At 42.5% G+C, this 15,518-nt stretch overlaps 1 protein-coding gene across 1 annotated transcript in view; it reads left to right on the top strand.

Annotated features, from left to right (window-relative positions):
- LOC122789363 (tyrosine-protein phosphatase non-receptor type 13-like) overlaps positions 1–15,518 on the top strand; it is a 2,815,362-nt gene that overhangs the window by 2,738,156 nt on the left and 61,688 nt on the right. The gene's annotated exons all lie outside the window — the stretch shown is intronic.

The following is a 15,518-nucleotide window of genomic DNA, read 5'->3' as shown; positions in this document are numbered from 1 at the left end:
CATCTAAAGTTACACGGCCCTCTCAGCTAGGATTAATAGTGCATTAGCACATTATGCTGGGAGATTAACATGGGTAGTGTTAGCACGCAGGCTGTGGCCATTCAAGGACACACAGGCAGTATGGATGATCAGTAGCTAAAGTAGCATGCTAGCAACATATGCTATTTCTTGCACAATGACATGAACATAAGGAATTCCATACCAATAAGCCTCATAGGTTATGCAAATGAAGGGACACAACCTGGAAGCACAGCTCAGAAGTGTTTAAAATGTCAGTGCTGTGTTCAGTAGGAGTGATGCTGGGAATTGCAGTAGCACAACAGCATGTGCTAGGAGATGCTGTTTGAACTGGTGCAACAGTGTTGATTGCCACAGTTCTCCATGCCACCAGGGGAAGAGGAGATGTACACAGTGCCTGACATACCACCTACAGACTGTGGACCATTCATTTCTAAGTTAACAGTGATACTTTAAGGGACCTACTTGAACTTCAAAGTACACAACAAGTAATCAGCAACAGTTTCAGCAAATGCAAAAAATGTGAAAATCATTCACAGAAACTACTTTTATCCAATATCAAAGACTCACTTTATTTGCAGAGAGGCAAGCCCTCCTCCATACCCCAGCTGGTGGGACACCATCCACAGCCCCAAACTGATGTGCATCATTTCTAAGGTCATACAACAGTGGAGAAAGATTAAAACTCCACTAGTGAGGAGATGTATGCTAAGCCTATTTGTATGTGTTTCCTTAGCCATCTTACTTAAAAGAACCGTTAAGTGATCTATGGGGAGTCAGATTAGAGATACTGCAAGCTTCATCTCTGTGAATCCCAAACCATTTTTTCACTATATTGCTACAATGTATAGAGGAGCATATCCTGATCCCAGAACAGTGGAGAACAAACCAACACCATATTAGGCCTTTTATGAGATAATCCATTTTCCTGAGGTCCTGGCAACCATAGACTACATATGTGTTAAGGACCCACCTGGACAAAAAAAATCTTCAGCAGGAAGGTCTACCACATCCTTTACTGCCAAATGGCCTGTAATGCCCAGAGCATTATTTATAAGGTGTCCATGTGTCATCCAGACAGTTCTTATGATTTACATATTTGGCATATGTATTATGTACATCAGTGGTTCCTGTGAGGGAATTCACCACTGGACATCTACTTGTCAGATGCACAAATATGCTAGGTAGACTGGTCTAGACATTGCTAAATGCAAGCAGGGAGCAGACCAGAAATAATACAGTTTGAATTGTGTGTTGCAGGTGTTAGTGTTAGAACCCTTGTTGATTACACAGATACAAAACCCCCAGGTCCTGCAGGAACTGTTCTAGAACACAGTCCATGAAAAATGTAGTGGAGCATGTATTTTTACTCCTGTAGGGTTACTTCCAATGAGTAGACATCTTCAAAGGTACACGGCAATATACATCTGACATATCCAGCATAGTCTTTGTTGCATGAGCCATGGGCTGGCCATTGTGATCATCAGATTTCAGCATATCTGCACAGCTTAGTGGGAAGGCAAGACATAATCATAATCACTTGCACATTGATACTACTGTGGAAGGAGTATTTCCATCAGCTTCTGAATGAACAAAACCCCACAGAAGCTGTACTGCCCCAGAAGGAGTCCACCCTAGAAGAAGTAAGAACAGCACTAAGGAAAATTAAGTCAGGGAAAGCAGCAGGCTCAGATGAGGTCGCAGCAGATATGATAAAGATGTTGGGTGAGATGGGGGTAAATGGCTCCTAATAGCAGTGTGGAGGCATATCCCAGATGACTGGAGAATATGCATACTCATGCCAGTGTACAAGAACAAAGGGGACATCCACAACTGTGGGCAGTACAGAGGCATCAAACTCCTATTACATTGCATAAAAGTTCTGGAGAGGGTGATTGATAAATGGATACACAGAGTAGTAGAATGTAAGATGGGAGATGAGTAGTTCAGGATGCAGCACAATTGACCCGATGTTTGCAGTGCGACAGATACAGTGGATATAAAAAGTGTACACACTCCTGTTAAAATGCCAGGTTTTTGTGATATAAAAAATGAGACCACAATATATCATTTCAAAACTTTTCCCACCTTTCATGTGACCTATAAGCTGTATAATTCAATTGAAAAACAAACATCTGTTAGGGAAAAAATATAAAAAATGTACAATAAGCTGGTTGACCACAAGAGCCTTTTTAAGCCTAGCCATGCATCCCAAATCACAGACATGTTCTGATACCCTTGATGAGTGTAAGCATGGGCCTGGGAGATGAACCATTTACAGGTTACCTCTGCCCATTAGAGACATGGGTGCCAAACCAGAGATGAATTTCCGGTTTCCCATCCAGCTGTCTAAGTTGCACTTGAATTGGATTAGGGAGGAACTCTGCTTCATATGAATGGGAAGCCTGTTCCATAGATGCGGTAGTCTCTGGGATTCATACCTCTCTCTTCAGCAGGTCCTATTATATCACAGGCAACGTTTAAGTCTTTAGAATGGGTAATTCTGGTGCTGTTTGTTTTGAGGATATGCAGAAAGTCCATCAAAGTGGGGTCTGAAAATGCCCTGTATGCCAGGCATAGATCTACCCTCAAAAGCCTGTAGGAGACAGAATACAGAGATAGGGCCTTGAGGCGGTCTGCATAGGACATTTTACTTATGACCTGTATTCCTTTAGTGAGGAACCTCTGTGGATGTTCCAGTTGTTGGATAGGCCTGGTAGGTACATACCAAAGGGGGCATTGTACTCAGTGATTTGCCTGATGAATGCTGAATACAGTGGAACAATGACTTCCTTGGAACTAGATGCGGTACCTTTGTTTATAAGTTGCACAACATAGAATGATTTCCTCAACACTGTAGACAGATAATGGTCAAAGGCTCGATTACTATCTGTGTCCTTAAGTCCCTGACTACTGGGTCAACTCTGAGCTGCATGCCCCCAAGGCCAGTCTGGTTGTCTTCCTGGTTGCTTGTCTGTGATGTAGCTGTGGCTAAGACTGCAGTCATTTCAGCTTTAGTCAGGTTGCCATGCATCAGTCCTTTGACTTGGCACATCTCAGCCAGCTGGCTCCTTGTCAGCTTGCCATAATCCTCTGCTGACTTCCTTGCCTGCTCTTGCTGACTAGCTAAGCTAACAAAAAATAAGTAAAACTATTGCGATATGAAACTATGAATGTCTACCATGTGGCCGCTTGAGAGTACAAACTCCTTCTTTAGTGACCACTGTTTAGAGGCTACAGGAGTTCCATATCCACACCATTGATTCCCAGTATGTTATGTGGTTATCCCATCATTGCCACCAATTAATATGTGACGACCCTCCACTGGACCAGTAATCAAGGAGCCTCAATCCTCACCACGGGCATCTGTATGTGGACGTTCACTAGAAGGATAACAAGTACACACACAGTATTTCCAGGTGCAGCTGTCTGCATCAAGTGCAATTTCCCTTAAGAGCACACAGAGACCACAGTCAGTCTGTGGCTGATTTCTCCCGATCCCCAATAAGACCCTACAGTGGCACAGCTATAGGGTTGAGGTCTCAGATGAATGACCAGACAAGAACTTCAGCACCCTCTCTGTCAAACCAGTGCTTCACGTCTCTTCCCAAGTAACTGGCATACTTTTTGAGGTTTGATTTACACACACACACACACACACACACACACACACACACCTAGGAAAGGCTGGCACAGGTTTACTAGCTCTACCCCCCACTTCTGCCCAGACTGTAAGGTAGTTACCACTGCCACCAGTCACTCTTTGACAGCTACTTTAAGGCCCTTAACAAAGGGTGACCAATTTTACTGTGTAATATTAATATTAATACAAATGGTAGTTTGACCAAGAGCAAGGCTATTAGGAGTGACTCACACAGTGTCACCAAATATATATGCAAGTACTCTCAAAACTTAAGCATCTCTACACAGATCAGCCAAAATTAAATGTTAAAATATATTTAATAATAAATAATAAAAGAATACAATACTAAATATATATTCACAGTGACACCAGAGTTCAAAATCATAGGAAATATTTAAAACAACATTAAAGGGCAGTCTCATACTTAGAGTAAGGCAGATGATGTGGTGAATGGTTCTTGTTTTTGTTGTTGAGTCCAAGACAGAATACAGAATGCTTTGTCTCACTCTGAGAGTTTTCAAAATAATATCTATAATATTACTGCTGTGATAGCTTGCAGATTGACATCATTTCTATTCAGCTGACTTCTCGTTCTCGTGCAAATCCCCATTGCTGGTAGCTGGCAGTATTTAGCATCTACCTATAAAATTACCTAGACAAGAGCTTTTGCTCAGATCTTCGACAGCTGCTGGAAGTCATAAAACAATTACATTCCTTCATGCGTCCAAAGTAGCAACTAGTTCACACCAAAGACAATATAGAAAGCTTCCTTGTCAGGCTTCGTCTCTCTAGCTGTACCAAAACCTGTCAGATAGCCCCTTTATGGCCTAGCCTATAAAGTGATTTAATTTCACATATTTTTCTAAAGTTTGCTGGACTGAGGTTAACCCTCCGGTTTCCTCAGTTAACATATACATTTAAACAGTTACAATAGTGCATGTACATTTCTGTTCTCTTCCAGCAGGGCACACTTTGGATATATTTTAAGTACAAGCACTTTGCAAATACCTTTTCAACACAGACATCTGTACAAGACAGTTTGATATACACACGACATACAGTTCTAATACATTTGTAACACAAGTATCTTGTATAAATTAGTTTGATATTCACAAATGACATATAATTATTTACAAAATTCCAGCTAACTGTGCTGGCAGTACCTCCTTTCATCACACAGGTATCAATATTTCTCTTCTGTGCTATAAAGTTGCTAGAATAACAGGTTTTGCACTAAAATGCATTTTGTGAAAGATGTGAAGTATGTAATTTAAATGTCTGCCGGTATTTATTTATTTATTTTACATTTGTTTACCGGGAAAGTCTGACTGGACACATGTCAATTTTCTGCGGAGGTTCGGGGAGAAAAGCAACAGGTTACAGACATATGAGAGTTAAGAAGCATTTCAATGTTACAGCATTCCTGTGAGTACATAGAGATTAAGTTACAAAGGTTATATAGACATATAGTGACAATGATTAAATGAATAACAAATCAACAAATTAGTACAACCATAACTGATTGAAAAGACCAGTTAAGTAAAGGTGTAATATACAGTAAAAGATACTAACAAGTTAGCTTAATGCAATTAATGATAGATTCACTGGGAATTTTAATATTCTTATAAGACGAATTATAGTGAATTGAGGGAGGTGCTTATCTAGGATAGTCACAAGAGCATAACCAAGTGGTCATAAAGTGTGACTTAAGGAGGGTTTTAAATTGTGTAGTAGAGCAGTTGGAGGTCAGTGGGGTTGGTAGCTTATTCCATATTTTAGAGATAGTATTGGAGAAGAGAGACTTCCCAGCATCATTATTGGTTTTGGTAGAATTTAGAAGGTTTCAGTTACTGGACCATAAGGTTCTGTTAGTGGTGTATGGTTGGATTAGATTTTGGAGAGTTGGGATTTTCTCAGGGTTATAGAATATTTTGTGTGCAAAGGTTAGTTGATTAAATTGTAGCAACCGGGGAAGTTCAAACCACTTTAGCTGTTTGAGAGATGTACAGTGAGGAATCCTATATGGGGCCTCTGTTGCAAACCTGGCCATTTTATTGTAGCAAGATTCAACTTTAAGTCTGTCTTGCAGAGGTTGGCTAGAACTGGGGAGGCATATAGAAGGATAGATAAGAGGTGTGTCTGAGCTATTCTGGTTTTTGTGTGTTTTGTGAAAAAGTGCTTGTTCCGATATAGAAGACCTAATTTCTTGTGGACCTTCCTGATAGTTTGTGCTATGTGAATATTGAATTTCAGGTTACCTTCAGTTTTGACTCCTAGTAGTTTGGTGTGGGTTGTTGTGGTGATTACTGTTTTATTTTTTAGACAAGATGTTATAAGAGTGGTATGGTGGGGGCATCTTGATGAGCTGAAGAGTAGTAGTTTTGTTTTGAATGAGTTGGGAGTTTGTGAGCCATGTTTTGGCAGATAAAAAGGAGTCTTGAGTTAAGGTGTGGAGATCTTTTAGTGTAGGAGCTGCACATATTAGGGTGGAGTCATCAGCATATTGTACTACTGAGGCATTTGTTGTGGAGGTAGAGAGCAGGTTAGTGAAAAGAGAGAATAGTAATGGCCCAAGGATGGAGCCTTGAGGAACCTCTAAGACAATTGGAAGAAGAGGAGAAAGTTGGTATTCATGGGTTCATAGGTTGGTACTAGGCTATCAGCCCTAGGGCCTATACAAGCCTAGCCGTAACAATTCCCTGGCTATTTCTTCCCACACTATTTACTTCCCTGGACCCCTGTCTAGCAGGGCAACTGATGTGATCCCCGGAGTGAATTTCCTTTCTCCCATCCAATCGTCAAGGTTCCTTTTGAAGAGGGCCAAAGAGGCACTCTGCTTGACATGTATGGGCAATCTATTCCAGAGTCTGGGGAGTCTCTGGGTCAGGAAACTATCCCTCCAGCATGTTTTGTTTATTGTGATAACAAGGTTTAGATCCCTGGAGCGTGTGGCTCTGAGGGATTGGGATTTCTTTAAGTGTAGCATGTCCAACAGCTCTGGGTTTGACATGGCCTTGTATGTTAAGCAGAGATTGCCTCTGAGTAGACGATATGCGACAGAGTATAGCTGGAGTTTTTTAAGGTGGTCAGCATAGGGCATCTGCTTTAGGCCTGTGATTCTTTTCGTGAGGTATTTCTGCAACCTTTCCAGTTGTTGCAGATGTCTTGAGAGGTACATACCAAACAGGGCATTGTATTCTATAATGGGTCTAATGAGTGATGAGTACAGTGGGACAATGACCTCCTTTTTTCTGGATGAAAAGCCCTTAGTGATGAGGTGTGCCACATAGAAGGATTTCCTGACTGTTGTGGGATTGTGGTTATCGAAGGTGAGACCACTGTCTACCTGTGTCCCTAAGTCTCTTATCACACTTTCGGTGTTTAGTGTACTGCCACCTATATGGTAATTCACGGGTACATGTTTTTTCCCAAAGGGGATAACTATAAATTTCTTGGCTTTGAGCTTGAGCCCATGGCTCTGGCACCAAGCATCTGTTCTGTAAGGCCCTTTTGTAGAGTATCCACATCATTTGGGGATTCAGTAATGGCTCCCAGTTTGCAGTCATCTGCAAACTTTGTTAGCCAGAGTCCCTTAGTGTTGGCCTGTACTTCAGAGAAGTAGATGCCAAACAAGAGCGGTCCCAGAACTGAACCCTGAGGTACTCCACTTGTCACTTGTCTGGAGCTGGATTTGGAGTCTGCTACTTTTACAGTGTGGGTTCTATCAGTAAGCCAGTTAGCAACCCATCTTAGTAAGTTTATCTATGATTCCAGAGTGGGGGATGGTGTCAAAGGCCTTGGCAAGGTCTAGATAGGCTGAGTGAACCACCTTACCCTTATCCATGGCTCTGGAGACTGATTTGAAGAAGTCAGTCTGGTTCAGGAGACAAGATCAGCCCTTCACGAACCCAAACTGGGTGGGGTCCAGTGTTTGAAGGTTGCCAATGTCTTTGTTTATAAGTTCCATGATAATATGCTCCATGGCCTTGCAGATAAGGCTCGTCAGACTGATGGGACGGTAGTTTCCGGGATCCAAGGTGGATCCCCCCTTGTGGAGTGGGATAACTGTAGCTCTGCCCCACTCAGTGGGCATGAAACCTGAGGTGAGGCTATGATTAAACATGACACTTAGGTGAGGTGCCAGTTCATATTGTAGTTCATGTAGTACACAGCCCGGGATGTTATCTGGTCCCATGGATGCTGTATTCTTAACTTTGGAGAGTGTATTTTTTACCTGTGTGGCCATTATTACTGGAATTTGGCAATCTTCCGGTATTGAGATGGGCCATTTAGGGGGTGGAGGGGGGTGAAGTTGGCACTGAATCGATCTGCCAGGATATTGGCAATATCCTTGGGATCAGTATATTTAATGCCATTCTGTTTTAGCTCAGAGTAGATCTGAGCATTGCCATTTAGATTCTTGACATATTTATAAAATGCCTTGTGGTTGTCTTTGGAATCTTTGGCAATTTTATTTTCGTAACTAGCTTTGGAGGATTTTATGAGGGATCTCAGTTTCTTACTGAGGCTGGTAAGGGAGTTTTTTGCATCCTGGGATTTTCCTCTTTTCTGCAACAGTTTCTTCCTTTTGTTGTAAAGTTTGTTTATGGCAGGGGACCACCAGATTGGCTTCCTTTTTTTGGATGAGAGCATCTTGGTTCTATTTGGGATGGCACGATTCATGCATGAGTGGATGTGCTCGTACAGTGCCTTAGTGTAGAATTCAGCAGTTGAACTTTCAATTCCCGTCTGCATGGGCATCGTGAAGTTTGTCACTTCTGACTTGAGTAGCATGACGTTGGCACTGGACTGCCTGCTGATGTCCTGCTAGGTAGTTTTGGAACCATATAATAGTGGGAGAACTAAGGTTTAGATTGGAGAGAATATTGATAAGTTTATTATGGTTAACCATATCAAAGGCTTTGGATAACTCCAAAAATATGGTAGAGACAAATTGTCCACTGTTTCTATAGTGGTTAACTGAGTTAGTAAAGGACATTAGAGCTGTGGTGGTGCTGTGGAAGGGTCTAAAACCATGTTGGGTGGTAGTTAGTAGTTTGTTTTTGAGTAGGTAGTCCATTAGTTGGGTATAGACAACTGTGTCTAAGATTTTAGATAAGGGGGATAGGATGGCAACTGGCCAGTAATTAGTGAGTTCGGTAGAGTTACCTCCCTTGTGTAGTGATTGAATGTGAGAGGTTTTCCAGATAACAAGGACCTTGTTCTCTGATATTGATCTGTTTATGAATATGTCTCCAGGATAGGCTATTACTTCAGCTGCTGACTGTAGGAATTCTGTGGGTAAGCAATCAGTGGCCAGGGTTGTTGGTATGAGTGTTTGGAGAAGTTTTGTAATAGATTCGACAGATACTGGGTGTAGGTTAAAGTGGAATGTGTTATTTTGGGAGTTGTTGCTATGTTGGGTTTTGGATTGTTTGGAACAATTTGCATTACTTTCGGAGTCAGCAAGGGCTTGAATTGTTTCTGTGAAATATTTATTGAACTGGGTGGAAATGTTATCTGAATTGTTTGCTATTGTTGGTATCGGAGTAGCTGATTTACCTGGCTGTAATATGCTATTAACTGCAGCCCATAATTTTTGAGAATTTTAGCGTGCTTTGTCTGGATGTTTAGTGGTATTTCTTGTCTAATTTTACTAGATGTTCTTCGTTCCCCATTGCTGCAGTCCTTACTATTGGGTAGTCCGCTGTCCAGTCGGCCCGAATACCAGAGTATATGGCTGACGTCGGTCAGGGCGCATTAGACTGACGTCAGTACGTCAGGGTACTAATGCGCATGACCGACGTCATATCCTCAGTCTTTTTTGCCGCATGGTCCGATGCAGAAGCAGTTTTGCGAGTGCAGGTTGGCGTTCTGAAATATTTCCGAAGCCGGAGTTTCAGACCGAATCAGAGTTGGCTAAGTACCCGTTGGGAACATTTTGGTTTTCTTGCCTCAGTATTTAACCGGATGTCAGAAAAAGTGAATAACTGTATTTCTTGTGGGAAACAGATACCTCATAGGGATTACCATACCTTGTGTATACCTTGTTTAGGGCCTGAGCACGACGTTGTTGGATGCCGCTCCTGTGCTAGGTTTAACAAACGCACTATTAAGAGACGGTTAGACTGTGCCAGGTTAGTGTTTGGGAAGCGTTGCAATTATAAAATGCCGTCGGATGCTCCGACGCCCGCTTCGTCCAAGAAGCGCAAGGACAAAACAGCGAAGCCTAGGGTTGATGAACCGGCAGTCCCGGACGTCGGTTCTTTAGAAGGATCAGTGGAGCCTGAGGTTTTGCCAGGAGTTTCTTTGGAGTCTCAGGCAGAGACTTTACTGTTACAGGATGTGCCTTCTCAGGAGGTAGGCCAGGCTGAGGGGTCTTCTCAGGTAACTGTTCTTCCCTCTCTTCCCAAGGTAGTTAGAGCCTCTCCTTCTGTTGCCAAAACTTCTTTGAGAGGTAGGCCAAGTCTAGCTTCAGTGGGGGCTTCTCCTAGCACTTCAGGTTCTGTGCCTAAGAAACATATGCTTAAAATGGCAGAAGATTTGATTACTATGATTAGAGGTTCTATGCCCCCTCCTGATAAGAGGCCTAGGGTGGAACCTGAGTTTGAGTGTTTGGAACAGTATTCAGAGGCTTCAGAGTCTTCTGCGGAAGATTTGCAGGAGTTTCCTCCTTATTCTGATTCTGATGTGGATGATTCCACTCCTACAGCTTCTCCTCCTGAGGATTTCTCATTTTCAGAGACTCTGCATTCCATGAGAGAACACTTTAAATGGGAAGGCCAAGATTACTCTGATTCCAGGAAAAGGCTTAGGGAATTCTTATTTTTACCCCAACATAGGCCCTTAGCTATACCTCCTGTGTTGAATGTGGTGGAAGATGTTTTGCAGAGGCTTCCCTGAACCCTGACTCTTTGCCTCCTGCTCCTGTTAAACCTGATAGGTACTATAGGGTGCCCGAAGCTCATAAGTATTTGTTTAAGAGTCCTAGGGCGGATCCAGAAACTGTTTCTCAGGGGCCTAAAGGTGTTAAGGCCTCTGTGGTTAAAAATCCTGTTCCCACTGATAAAGAGGCAAGGGCTTTGGATAGGTGGGGAAAGAAAGTGTATACTTCTTCCACTCTAGCCATGAGAGCGTTGAATTGTCAGTTTCACATGCTAAAATATCAAAATTATCTCCTTTCACAATTGAAATCTAAGGTGGATGCTTTAGCGGAAGGTATTGAGTGTAAAGAGTTGCTAGATTTAGTTCATGTGTCTGAACAAGTAGGTAAGCATTCTTTGCAATGTGGTTTTGATGCTGTACAGGCCTCCTCGAGGGTGGCTGCCACTAGTTCTGTTCTTCGCAGGCATGCCTGGTTGAGGGATCAGAATTTAGCTGAGCATGTTAAAACAAGGATTTTGGATGCTCCTTTACAGTCTGATGTGTTGTTTGGTTCGCCTGTGGAAGCAGTTTTAAAGAAAATGGAGGACAAAGCTAAGTCTATGCAAACTGTTAAAGATTTTTTGCAGGTTCAGCCACCGAAGTTTAGTAGAAATTGGCCTGCTAAGGGGTGGACATATCCTGCTTATGATCCCCAGTCTAGGGGTAGGTCTAGACGTGGTAGGGGCAGAGCTCAAGGTTCTTTTAGGCCTAGAACAGGGAGTTCACCTGCTCAGACTTCTGGTGAGGGCAGGGGTCAGTCCTTTCGTAAACAGACCCAATGACCTGCCTTTTCAGCTGCCAGTAGATTCTCGTCTGGTAGCTCCTTTGGGAGGAAGACTGTGTCTTTTCAAAGAAAATTGGGATTTAATTACTCAAGACAGATGGGTGTTGGATATCATTCACCACGGTTACAGGTTTTATTTCCATACAATGCCTCCTTTCAAAGGCATGCCAGACGTTCCTCCTCCACAAAGAAAAGAGGCTCACAAGCAAATTTCTCAGTTACTCCAGATGGGGCCATTCAGCCAGTTCCTGTATCAGAAAGGGGCCTAGGATTTTATTCTCGCCTGTTCCTAGTACCAAAGAAGGGGAACACGTGGAGACCAATTTTGGATTTATCTCTCCTCAACACTTATCTGGACATTCCCAAGTTCAAGATGTTGTCGTTACAACAGCTTTTACCTCTGCTGGGCAAAGATCACTGGATGGTAACTTTAGATCTCAAGGAAGCTTACCTTCATGTGCCTATAAGGCTAAGTTGCAGGAAGTATCTGCGGTTTCGAGCTGGAAATTTTCATTATCAGTTCTCTGCATTGCCCTTTGGCTTATCTACTGCGCCCAGAGTATTCACAAAGGTTCTGGCTCCAGTGATAGCTTACTTCAGGCTGCAAGGAATTCAAATCTATCCTTACTTGGACGACTGCCTGATTCTGGCTCAAGAAAAGGAAGACCTTCTACAGCATCTGGAATATGTTATAGCAGTGCTAAGATGCCTAGGGTATTCTGTGAACGAAATAAAGTCCAGTCTAGTACCCTCTCAAGACATGTGCTTTCTGGGTGTGAGACTGAATACAGCAGCCCAGATGGCCTTTTTAACCCCGGACAAACAAAAGAGTCTATCACTTTACTTCCATCAACTATCTCATCAGTCCGTGCTGACTGCAAGGACAGTCCTTCAAGCATTAGGGTTCATGGCATCTTGTATTCTGGTGCTTCCCAATGCCAAACTGCATATGAGGAAGCTACAATGGTATCTCAAAAATGTATGGACACAGCACTGCCAGGATTTGGACACTGTCATTCAAATAATACCTTGCCTTCAAAAAGAATTTTTGTGGTGGGCTCAGGAATGTCACCTAAACAAGGGACTCTCTGTGACCCGGCCAGAGGCGAGTCAGATTTTAACGACAGATGCCTCGGACATTGCTTGGGAGCTCATCTAAATGGAAAGTGGATACAAGACAAGTGGCCTGCCAGACTACAACATCTACATATCAACATGAAGGAGATGTTAGCAGTCCAGTTTGCATTAATGGCTTTCAAGGAGTTACTACTTCCAGGGCAGGTGTTGATTCTAACAGACAACACAACTGTCATGTGGTACATCAACAAACAAGGGGGAACACATTCTTATCCTCTATGCAGGCAAGCAATGATTTTATGGGAGACTGCGCTAAGCTTGCAACTAACTCTTCAGGCAAGGTTTCTGCCGGGAGCACAGAACTCCTTAGCAGATGTGTTGAGCAGACAAATCATGGATCCCCACGAGTGGAAACTGGATCTTCATGTATTTCAGAAATTGACAGTGTCATGGGGAACTCCAGACATAGATCTGTTCGCTTCTCCACTAAACCACCAGCTGCCAAAGTTTTGCACAAAGGGGTTTCATCACACAGCTTGGAAAGTGGATGCTCTGTCTTTCAGTTGGAAAAACCTTCATGTGTATGCCTTTCCACCTCTGCCTCTTCTTCCAAAGGTACTATTAAAGGTCAGACAAGACAGGCCAAGGATGATTTTGATAGCTCCAGATTGGCCTCGGCAACACTGGTACCCACTACTACGGAGTCTGGTAAAGAAGCCTCCATGGCCTTTACCTCTGATTCCTCATCTGTTATCTCAGAAGGACGGTCATCTGCTCAATGTCAAGCTTCACTCTCTTCATCTAACAGCCTGGCATATTCTGTGTTGAAACACAGCAGGTCTCAACTTCCTCAACAAGTTTTAAATGTGATTATGGAAGCTAGAAGACCTAGTACAAGGAAAGTGTACGCAGAAAAATGGAAGAGATTTTTATTTTGGAGTACAGCAAAGAATTTGGAGATTTCTGAGCCTAATTTGAGTGTGGCTCTTCAATATCTTACTGAGTTATTGGACAAGGGTTTGTCCTTCTCTTCCATTAAGATTCATGCTGCAGCAATTTCAGCTCACTATGATTGTGACCCACCATTGTTTTCGCATCCTTTGTTCAAGCAGTTTCTTAGAGGGGCAAAGAATATAAGACCCCCACGTAGAGCTCCTACTCCTGCTTGGGATCTCAATTTTGTGTTGGAAAAACTTACTCTACAACCTTTTGAGCCTGCGGCTACTGCTGAATTGAAATACTTGTCATGGAAGACTGCTTTTCTGTTGGCTATTACTTCTGCAAGAAGGGTGTCTGAGTTGCAGGCCCTTATGGCAGTAGAGCCCTTTTGATTTTCCATAAGGATAGGGTATCATTACGTACTAATCCTTCCTTTATGCCTAAGGTGGTTTCTAGTGTGGCTTTAAACCAAACTATTCATTTGCCTACTTTTATGCAGACCCCCAAAATAAAGGGGAAAAGATTTTGCACACTTTAGATGTACACAGGCAATTGCGTTATTATTTAAGCAGGACTAAGGATTTTAGGCAGTCTCAGCAGTTGTTTGTTTCTTTTTGCTTTGAGTTCGCAGGGCAAGCCTGTGTCAAAACAAACTATTTCTAGGTGGATTGGCTTTTGCATTGCATTTTGTTATTCCCATCATGGCAAGGAGATTCCAGCTGGGATTAGGCCTCATTCCACTAGGGCTACTGCCACTTCAACAGCATTTCTAAGGGGTGGCAACTAAGGATATTTTGGAAGCAGCTACTTGGAGTTCAGTGCATACTTTCTCTAAGCATTATCACCTTCCTATCTACTCTAAGTCTAGGGCTGGTTTTGCCACAGCTGTTTTGCAAGGCATGTTGTCATCTCCTACTTCTTTATGATTTGCCAGCCTCCCTTACCTCTGCTTTGGGATTCTACCCAATAGTAAGGACTGCAGCAATGGGGAACGAAGAACATAGTACAGTTTTGTACCTACCATAAATGTAGATGTTCGAGGATCCCCATTGCTGCAGTCCAATTTACCCTCCCTCCTTCCCCTCTGTGTTTAGGGGTGGTTGTGTAGGTGAGGTTACATGCTGATACTTTGTATATATTCTTGTATATATTGTACATATTTTTGGTGCAGGTATTTTGGGCCTTGTCTTTTTAGGGTCTTCTGACATCTGGGGCAAGAAAAGACTGAGGATATGACGTCGGTCATGCGCATTAGTACCCTGACGTACTGACGTCAGTCTAATGCGCCCTGACCGACGTCAGCCATATACTCTGGTATTCGGGCCGACTGGACAGCGGACTACTCAATAGTAAGGACTGCAGCAATGGGGATCCTCGAACATCTACATTTATGGTAGGTACAAAACTGTACTTTTCTTAGCTTTGTTTCGCCATTCTAAGAATTTTTGCCTTTTTATTTGGGTTTTGTATTTGTGAAATTGTTCCCAAGCTTTGTCTCTGGCCTTGAGTACAGATTTACATTCTTTAGTTACCCATGGTGCATGGTTGTCATTTGTGCTTAATGACTGCAGTTTTCAGTGATTTGCCAGAAATCCACTAGCTTTGTCAAAAACATAAAAATATAATACAAAACCAGGAATATGCTTCAGAAAATAATCAACCTTATATTTATTCTTAGCTATACAAATAATCATATTTCAAGGAATTGTGGTACACTTTTCTTGGTTTTCTGTGTCAGGTGTTTTTATTCAGTGCCCTGCTGGGAAACAAATCAGTGCAACTGTTGCAACAAAAGCCTACACATTTTTTTCTGTCTCGGTTATAATGTGGTCCTCTGAAATGAAGTCTACCATAGATTGCTGCAAACCAAATCATCTTATACAAGGACCCTGGAGGGTGAACTTTCCAAAATACTCTGTCTGGCAAGCAGGTTGTGATTTTAAAGAAGCAGTTATAGGTTTTTGTCAACTGATTTGCTAGCATGCAGTCTTAAGAATGTCCACTAGATGGCACATGGAGCATGTAAGTATTTCATCTGAAAAACAAAACAGTGTAAGAAACTTCTCTGTGTGGAAGATTTTCAGTCCATATATCTCTAGTTAATCACTATATATTAATCAGATCAGACAGTAG

The sequence above is a fragment of the Protopterus annectens genome, chromosome 14.part0, assembly GCF_019279795.1.
Source record: "Protopterus annectens isolate FY-2018-M chromosome 14.part0, PAN1.0, whole genome shotgun sequence".
Taxonomy (NCBI): Eukaryota; Metazoa; Chordata; order Ceratodontiformes; family Protopteridae; genus Protopterus; species Protopterus annectens.
The sequence above is the reverse complement of the archived record's forward strand: the minus strand, read 5'-3'. Positions and strand labels throughout refer to the sequence as shown.